The following is a 10,466-nucleotide window of genomic DNA, read 5'->3' as shown; positions in this document are numbered from 1 at the left end:
TGAATTTAAATTGTATTTATTTACAGAGGTATATTATGTCCCACTTCACGCTTCTCTAGTAAGTTTCGTATGTGTGTGAAGACGCTGCAGGCAGCGGCGCAGCGCAAATCTGTAAATGAATATTCCGAAGTGAAGTAAACTTCAACGGATTTCCCCTGCTCAGGGAGTAGGGAGCAATGGACACTATGTAGGGACCATGTCAATCGGAACACAGTTCATGCACGGAGCTCACTTCTAACGAGATGATGATCAGAAGCAGGTGTGTTAACAAAGAAAGTCGATGCAGAGCTGCAGAGCGGGGGTACGCGAGGACTGGAATTGTGAACCGCTGGTCTAGAACAATTCTTGTACAACACGACGCGCCGCGGAGCCGCGGACAGACGCCGAACGGCGCCGCCGGTGTGCTTACACTCATAGAAAATAATGTATTTGAATTTTAAAGACGTGGCGCGGCGCTGCGCTTCTCGTCCGGTGTGCGACTGCATGAAACACTGTTTTTTTCACCTCCGTGCCCAAAGTCTTTGTTTGGGCTTCTGAAAGTGGATGATGTCAGGAAACAGTGGTTGCAAATTGTGTGCTGCGCATTTTACGGAGGACAGCTTCCACAACACGAGTGAGTAGTGCCGGATTCGCCAAAAGCTTTTGTTGAAAGACAGAGCAAGGGGCGTGGCAGTACTGAAACACCATCTAAGCTGTTCGCCAATCACAACGCACTGGGACAGCTAACCAATCACAACACATTTTGTATGGGGAGAAAGGTATTTTAATCATGTAAATTATGTGAAAAATAATGTGTTTTTCGAACCACCAAGCATGAGAGCATGTTCTAGTACACCCCAAAACAAAATCAAGACTTTGTAAAAGAGCATAATAGGACCCCTTTAACAATTTATCAATAAACTTTTTTATTCAAAGTGAGTCTGACATCAGTGCACTTAACAGTAAACTATTTATTATAAATAACTTGAACAACACAAATAGAACAAAATATATATAACTTGCTTGTCAGAAGGAGGGACTTTTTGTGTTTTTTGAACATTAAAGCAGGTCAACATATTCTGTTACACCAAATACACAAAATAATGATCTTTAAAAAAGCATCATATGACCCCTTTAAATTAACTAAGTCACGTTCAAAACAAATATTCCCTGTTAAAGTAATCCGTATGAAACATACGCGGTGTCCAGTTTTCCCGTCTCAACTCATAACATCTAATGTGGTCACGCCCACAAGCCGATCGCGCTTTCAGATTCTAAACATCCACGTGAGACGCGCGCGCATGTATACGCAAACATCGCCTCCGCGTAAACAAACAAGTTTATCCTGGCTACTTTTTGTTTCTGGAAGAAGACGCGCTGAGAGAAATAACCCTAATAACACTATCTCTCAGGCGTGAATCACTAAATATTCATGGTCATTCTCACTCCGTTGCATAAGGGCATTCTATCACGAAACATGTTTTATAAATGTTAAATCAATATATTATTTTCTGTAAATAAGTGAACAGGATAATTTTCACATCATTTTGTAGCAAAAACTATAGTCTACCACATTCTCAAAAGTGTTTTATGGCCTTATTTCAGTGACTTAAAATTTGTTTTTCACTAACCATGCATAAACATTGTTTTCTCAAAAACACAAACATGTACTTTCATGCTGCTCACAAATTATTGTAGCCCAGTTTGTGCTGAATACAGTGTTATCAGACTTTAGCCATTAAAAAAATTAAGATACTGAAAAAAAACAAACAAATGTCAGGGCATGCCAAAACTTCTCCAGGGCCCCAAAACACCCTCAGACCCCAGAGGGTTAAATGGCAAAAACTTTTGCTGTCATTGTTTCAACCTTAATGTAGGTTATGGTCAGTGTTTTACTGATGTAGAATTGTTTACAGTGTGTTTGGGTTCTTAAAAGTTTAATATTTTATATATAATTGTTCATTTAACTTTAATTAAGATACTGTAGTTATTTTCTTAATTAGTCATGACAGATGTTTGCATCATCAGCTTTATAAAAAAAAAAATGGCCACAATGTTTAAGAGGTTTTAAATAAACAGTAGCATAGTTTGTGATAATACTTGGTATTTCTTTGGTGCTGTTAAAACCACCACAACAAACCTGTAGCTCTTTTATGAAATAGTAATAAATCACATTTTAAATCGCAGTTTTGATGAGAAAAATCGCAATTAGATTTTTTCTCCAAATCGTGCAGCCCTATAACTTGAATTAAGAAATTAAACAAGGTAACTGTGTAGGGCAAGCAAGCTACTGCCAAACCAACAGGGGCAGGTTTATGCATGAAGCACAGCTTTTCCAAATGTAAACATCTAAAATTAATAAATAATAATAATGAATAATATTTTTTTCACAAACTCTGTGTTATGTATTTTCTGGTAATCCAATGAACATGCAGGACATTCGTATTTAAATCGTAGTTTTGCAGTTTAATATTCACAGACACAGTCTATATATACGTACTGACCTGTTTTTTATTTATTCATCAAATTCCATGAAATTCCGCATTATACAGTAAATTCTGTTTTTATGACTGGATTCCGCGATTCTGTCCATGTTTTCTGCATTGCGGAAATCATAGGGCCCTACTAATGTAGCAAACAAATATGATAAGCTCATTGTGAGTGTAAAAGACAAGGGCATTGATGTTTATTTACTTTGCAGTGAGTCTCTCCAAGTAGGTGACAACGTAGCGTTAAATCACCATTCAACAGACTCAAGCCACCACCGATAGATACTAACTTTTCAATCTGCTACGTTACTGACTGTACTGACAATCTATGCTGACACCGTGTCTGCGCTGCAACAGAACGAGTCAAAGCGACCGTTGAAAATCATTTGAACTTCTGTCAGCACGTCATAAATAGAAGGAGGCATCAGTTTACTGAATCCGGTGTAGACAACATAGTGAATTCTGGGCCGCGGCGCGGCCGGTAAACACCAGCATTGAGTGGCCGCGTGTCTGCGCTGCAACAGAACGAGTCAAAGCGACCGTTGAAAATCATTTGAACTTCTGTCAGCACGTCATAAATAGAAGGAGGCATCAGTTTACTGAATCCGGTGTAGACAACATAGTGAGTTCTGGGCCGCGGCGCGGCCGGTAAACACCAGCATTGAGTGGCCGCGATCAGCTCCGGTGGCCGTAACACAGGCTTTAATGCGCCGCAAACACGTGCCGTGAAGCGCAGATCAACTCTAGTCTCTAACGTCACTGAATCTGCTGTTAAAATTAACCATCCATTCATCATATCATCATGCAAAACAAAGAATTAGAATCATTGTAATGTGACGATCAAATATAGGTGCAGGTGGGTGGCGGGCGGATATCAATATCGATATCGCCTGGACAGTGTAAAATATCGTGATATGAATTTTAGCTCATATCTCCCAACCCTACTATAGAATCTAGGGATGTTCATTTTAACCGGTTGACTGTTAACCGACCGTAAACATTTTGACCGATTAGTACAATCAGTAAAACGGATTAAAAAGTCATTTATTTTTTTTAGTAATTTATCAAAATACTTAAAAAGGTTTGCTACATGGTTAAAATGCGCTACTCGTATAACAAAATTTTGTTTTTTAGAGAAAATTCTAAAGTGAAAAAAAATCGCGTATAAGTCACATTTTATTATTTCATTCAGAAATAGGCCTAATGCAGACGCGAAATGTTTACAAACATTATAATAAACACTGTAAACATAGCTAGGCTATTTTAGTTAACGGTACAGATTTTACTACATATTTAAACTGAGCAGTGTGTTTTTTCCATATGCTTGACAGACTGTATTTTATTATGATAATGAACAGGCTGCATTGTCAAGGTAGCAATACTTAGCATGCGGCACCGGCACAATCACTTGAATTTTTTCCTTCAAACAGTGGAAGAAACTACTCCTTTTATTCATAAAGATAATCGGAATTGTAAAAGGTTTGCCTTTATTTGTGTACATTCACAATAAAAACAAATCTTTGTGCTTTTGTAAAATAAGCTCAAAGAAAAATAGCTTGCAGAAGTGCTGCAGGTGCGTGATGTAATATGAAGACCATGTGAATCCACATGTTCTGTTGTTTACTGCTTTTTGCGCATGTAAAATTAATCCCCGGGAAACAAATGTTAGTATGGGTCACAGACACTTATCCTTTCTAATTTAATCTTGTCAGTTAATGGTTAATAATCAGTTAACGAGCGTCGATTGTTGGTTAGGAAAAATAACCGAAATGAACATCCCTAATAGAATCCATAAAAGTCTGCTGTATCAAATATGATACACAACAAAAAACAAATGCACATTTCTAACTAGTACTTCATATGTCAGGCTTCACAGGCTTAATATGGAAGAACGTCATTCAGAATGAGTAAAGCAGCTCAACCCATTCATGTGCAACACCAGCAGGTCTCCTCTCTCCAATACACTTCCACCATCTGTCTTTGACTAGCAGCAACATGTTATCTCAAAATAAAAACCTGATTAGGACACAACCCAGTAAATGCATCATAAAAATGTATTTCAAACTCAACCTTTTTTTAATACACAGCCAATATAATCATAATATATAAACACAATTTTTTTAAAGATGTGAGAGTTGTTTATGAATACCCAAAGCAAAGAAACAATGTCAATTAAATCCACTTTTGTAAATCCAACCAATCTATTTACAATGAAAGTGTCCAAACCGCAATATTTCATATATACGTATAACTGCAAAGTCTATAATATGTAAACTAAATTATTTACACACTAAACCCAGCAGAAATTCCTGCACAATCTACATATTTTTAAATGCTCATGACAAATATCACTACCTGCAATTCACAACAATTGCCTGCTGGTTGGCGTTTATCCTTGATATGTGATGCAGACAGCACACACAAACACATGTTGAAATGAGTGCTGTGCCTGCCTGTGATGAGGAGATTGTGAATAAAGAATGAATATTAGTCTAATTTAAAATAAACATTTGCATTTGAATGTTAGGTGTGCATCAGGGAGCGTCATCAGTGGCTCGTGAGATACGGTGATGATGATGTAAGTGACGTTGTTGCATTTTAATGTTATTCTAGCCCACGAGATGCGCCACTGCTGCGTTATTCATTCAAAATATTAGAGAACTATAGAAGCTCAATGTGGAGAAGATATTGATTAGGTTAAAACCAAAACCAAGGCATTCACACAGAACGCATATTCAGTGCATTTTTAGACGGACAAATAACTGCTGCACTCGCGTCTCACAAGAGATGTATTGAAAGCCATGCAAAGTTAAAACGGTTTAAACTTTTAGAAAACACGTCACGAATTTGTGGAGGTTTATTCAGTTTCACTGCGTCTCGTATGTTTTTAAATGCAATCTGTGTGAATGGCGCTTCAGCTCTTTGGATAAAGCAATGCATAAATACATGATGCTGTTTTGATCATAATTGTTTATGCAATTTACGAAATTATAGTAGCTTTTTATGAGTCAATGTAGACGTAATGCACGTTTTAATAGAGTTACTTGGTAGGGCTGCACGATTAATCGAATGTGATTGTCATGCGCATTTTGATAGTAATGCCGGTTCTGTAATCAGCATGATCATCACGTGCTTTCAGACGGAGCAGAATTTACTACACATAGCCGTAGTTCACTGACAAGTTACGCAAAAAAAAAAAAAATATATATATATATTTTTTTTTTTTTTGCGTAACTTGTCAGTGAACTACGGCTCTGTGAAGTAAATGCTGCTCCATCTGAAAGCATGTGAAAATACCGCATTTAATAACATATTTTTACGGCAAACTCACTTCATAACATCAGTCGAGTGTTTGAAATAAATCCTTCTGTGAGATGATGTGGCTTCTTACACAGAATAAGGCACGCAACATATTTCATAGTATTTAAACAGTGATAAAGGCAATGCATTATAAATATACTTTATTTTAATGAAAATTATAATAAGAACTCAGATAAACCATATATTGCCGTAGTCGTGTGTTTATTAGTCACGTTGAATCAATGAAAGCAGTTGAATCTTCTGTTTATTCAGCTACCGCTCTAGGCATTTTCTGGGTTTCTTCTGCGGGCGTATTTGGAGTTTCAGCGCGAGAGCGCTCCCTCTGGCCTTTGGATGGAGATTTACTGCTGATCACAGAACCGTGCTTCACTGAAAGATACGCATGACAATCGCAGCTTCTGTCGAATCGCGATCTCAATTTATCGTGCAGCCCTATTACTTGGTAAATGCGCTACATTATTTTGCTCATTGTGCCCTCGGGAGACAATTCGACCTATACAATAAAGACCTATTTAATCTGCATATAAAACATTAGAAATTAGATATTTGTTTGATTTTTATTGTGTTTGATTGTTAAAACTAAAATATTTGTTGTTTGTCTCAATAAATTGTGTTAATTATAAATACAGTGTTTAAATTTAAACATTTTATTTCTATTGCTTTTAGTTTTAAAAAAGGTTATAAAATTTTTTAATAATTATCGATACCGAACGATATGAAACATTATATCATTGATAAAATGTTTTGTTATATCGCCCAGCCCTACTTGATATTTGCATAAAGTTGAACATTTATTAACTGTTTGATGCTCTCAGCATTTTCTCCAATCCACTGTCAATCCCACAATCCACAATGTGAGCGTGTTGCTTGGCTCTCATAGGAATTAACTGAAACATTCCAGCAGTGTAAACACACCATACGTCTTCATCTACGTCAAACCACAAATGTGCATTCAATCACAAGTTTTTACAGTTTTAGGGATAATCACAGAAACTTTCCTTAAGACAGATGTGACAGCAAATGTATTAGCAGTATAAAAGATCTCCAGATGAGAGGTTTAACACAAGTACAGTCATTTGCATTCTTTGTATGGTGAAATTTAAATACCACAGAAGCTCAACAAGTATGAAATATCACCCAAGAGTGGCTACAAGTCATTTGTAAAAATGTTAACAAAGACTTGAAGGTTAAACGATGCGAGGTCTTCATCTTTTCAAGTACAGCCGGAACCTACTCAAGCCCCCCTGGGATACATGTAGCCTTGGCTGGGAACCACCAATTATATCATAAACCAGTATGTGCATGAATGCAAGCGGAACAAATGCCGTCACCACATAGCATGTCCACCTGTAGTCACTTTTAGTTATTGTCGAGCTCAAGGTGTCTGTTTCTACAAGAGTAAACTTTGTTGGCTTCATCAGATTATACACCAGCTACTCAAAACCATGAGGGAATTACAACATATGCACACAATGTCCGAACAGAACATGATTTTGATACTGTGAGCTCCTAGTGGATTTATGGGGTAGAAAGCTAGTTGGTTTGTCATCATTAGGAAAGAAAGCAAAGTTTCTGAACAAGCTTTTCAGAAGTGTAGTAGCATTAAATGGTCTTTCTAGAATGATTTGAGTTTGAAAATGTACAGTACTCTTAGTTCGAGACAGCTACCACCATACATCAGGCATGAATTAGCTACGAAAACAACCATTAGCTTTTACCTGTTGACAAGTTGGTCAAAAAGTAAACTCTGATTGAGGTGTTCGAACTGGGACTTCCTGACACGACGGCTTCTCTTGAGCTCAACATGACCGTTCATGCGACCGTGGTCCCCATCTGATGTGGAATCACCCCTCAGACTCATTCGACCTATGGGTTACATAAATCATCACCTGAGGAACTATAACATCATCATGACATCAAACATGATTTTCTGAATTTTCTAAAGGCAGCATATTTGAAGCATCTATTAAAGATACTGACTGGATGGATATTGTGACCAATGTCCAAAACACGAGTGAATGATTATTTCCATTAAATCTATGGATGGATCAAGATTTGCAATACTGGGAAAATTGATTGTGTTTACAACTTGTTGTTAATTCACATTATCCAACATATTTTTCCATCAATAACTTATGTATGGATGCATAGGTGACCAAATGACCATTCTATCGAGTTCTGTTGCTTTCATGTTTTAAAAAAATAAAGCTTAAAAAAGGCAGCATATTTGATTTGAGGGTTACAGATATAAAGTGTCAATCCTTACAGTAACAAATTAAGTTCTCTTTCGTTGTCTTAAGTTAACAAACAGCTGGGAAAGAAATCTGATGTGTGTCAGTATATTGTCATTTTTGGGTGAACTCTTCCTTGTAAGTGCTTAATAAAGAATCATTAAGTAAATCCCATGAGGGAATTACAACATATGCACACAATGTCCGAACAGAACATGATTTTGATACTGTGAGCTCCTAGTGGATTTATGGGGTAGAAAGCTAGTTGGTTTGTCATCATTAGGAAAGAAAGCAAAGTTTCTGAACAAGCTTTTCAGAAGTGTAGTAGCATTAAATGGTCTTTCTAGAATGATTTGAGTTTGAAAATGTACAGTACTCTTAGTTCGAGACAGCTACCACCATACATCAGGCATGAATTAGCTACGAAAACAACCATTAGCTTTTACCTGTTGACAAGTTGGTCAAAAAGTAAACTCTGATTGAGGTGTTCGAACTGGGACTTCCTGACACGACGGCTTCTCTTGAGCTCAACATGACCGTTCATGCGACCGTGGTCCCCATCTGATGTGGAATCACCCCTCAGACTCATTCGACCTATGAGTTACATAAATCATCACCTGAGGAACTATAACATCATCATGACATCAAACATGATTTTCTGAATTTTCTAAAGGCAGCATATTTGAAGCATCTATTAAAGATACTGACTGGATGGATATTGTGACCAATGTCCAAAACACGAGTGAATGATTATTTCCATTAAATCTATGGATGGATCAAGATTTGCAATACTGGGAAAATTGATTGTGTTTACAACTTGTTGTTAATTCACATTATCCAACATATATTTCCATCAATAACTTATGTATGGATGCATAGGTGACCAAATGACCATTCTATCGAGTTCTGTTGCTTTCATGTTTTAAAAAAAATAAAGCTTAAAAAAGGCAGCATATTTGATTTGAGGGTTACAGATATAAAGTGTCAATCCTTACAGTAACAAATTAAGTTCTCTTTCGTTGTCTTAAGTTAACAAACAGCTGGGAAAGAAATCTGATGTGTGTCAGTATATTGTCATTTTTGGGTGAACTCTTCCTTGTAAGTGCTTAATAAAGAATCATTAAGTAAATCAAAATTAATAATATACACTTACTGTGTCCATTCTGCAAGGCACCAGTGGACAACCTGGAAGACGATGTAGATAGCCATGAGAAATAGCTCACAACAAATAACAATACTTCTTCTAATAAATGCACATAAATAAGAGAAACAAACATTTAACGTATTTTCTCTGAATCTAGAAAAATTTCCCACAACACTGAAAATTTACAAATTCAATCTGAACTGTGAAGTTTCAAGTATTAACAGTTGGCAAATGGATCAAAGGCTGCACAATAAAAAAAAAAGTTTTAGCATTATGGCTTCCGTGATTAATCGTGAGAATGATTTCAATTAGATCTACTTCTGTTTCTGTCTCAAAAATGTTCCATTTACAATGTGTTTTTTGCAACAGTTGCTCAACTGAAAAAAAACACATTGTAAATGAAACATTTTTTACAGCCAATCATATGTATATGTTGAATGCATGAATTCAATGGCCAATCAGAGGCCTTTATATTAGTCAGCCTTATGAACACTGCAGACTATCACTATAACATTATCTTCGAGTGCTGAAGAAACATCACCTGACTAAAAAAAAAGAAGCTTTGGAACCAAAGCAAAATTACTGGCAATAATTACGGTGCTCGCTTGCCATGCAGATGGTGTAAAAAACAATATACATTGCAAGCAACACAAAACTAAGACCCTGTCATTATAAATAGTGATCGACCGATATTGATATTTTATAACCGATACCAATTATTTGCGTGTTTCTGTGCCCGATAACCGATATGCAGAACCGATATTTATTTACTGTTATAAAGTAAATACATGACTGAGTGAAGTAAGTCCATACTTCACTTTGGTTTTTCCTCCTTTCAGTCATCTTAAAAATTTTTTTTAAAAAAGTGTTGAAAATTACCAGTCTTAAAATTTAAATGTGTTAAATTTAATCTTCATTTTACAATAAAAAAAAACATTTTATTTAAAGCATCAGCAGCAACACTAATATTAACAATAAGCAAAATAAATGTAGAAGGTCTAATGTTTTCAAATGGAGAAAATAAATAAATGAAAGGAGTCATACCAACTTTGGAATTTTATTGCATTTCTCAACTGGCATGTTACATCAGAATTACTAATAATGTTTTTGTCATTCTAGATTATGAAATGCCTGCTGACAGCGCAGCTTATCTATGCATTTACACAGAACTATACTTAAACTGCGATCGCTCGCGGAGATAATAAATTAGTTTCCACAGAGATGTATTTATTTAGATGTTTATTAGCGAAATAATGATTATATAGTAAATGTTAAAACAATTTAGGGGTGTTTTAAACAAGT

The sequence above is a fragment of the Sinocyclocheilus grahami genome, unplaced genomic scaffold (assembly GCF_001515645.1).
Source record: "Sinocyclocheilus grahami isolate Dianchi unplaced genomic scaffold, SAMN03320097.WGS_v1.1 scaffold277.1, whole genome shotgun sequence".
In the NCBI taxonomy this organism is placed as follows: domain Eukaryota; kingdom Metazoa; phylum Chordata; class Actinopteri; order Cypriniformes; family Cyprinidae; genus Sinocyclocheilus; species Sinocyclocheilus grahami.
This window is presented reverse-complemented; position numbering follows the sequence as displayed.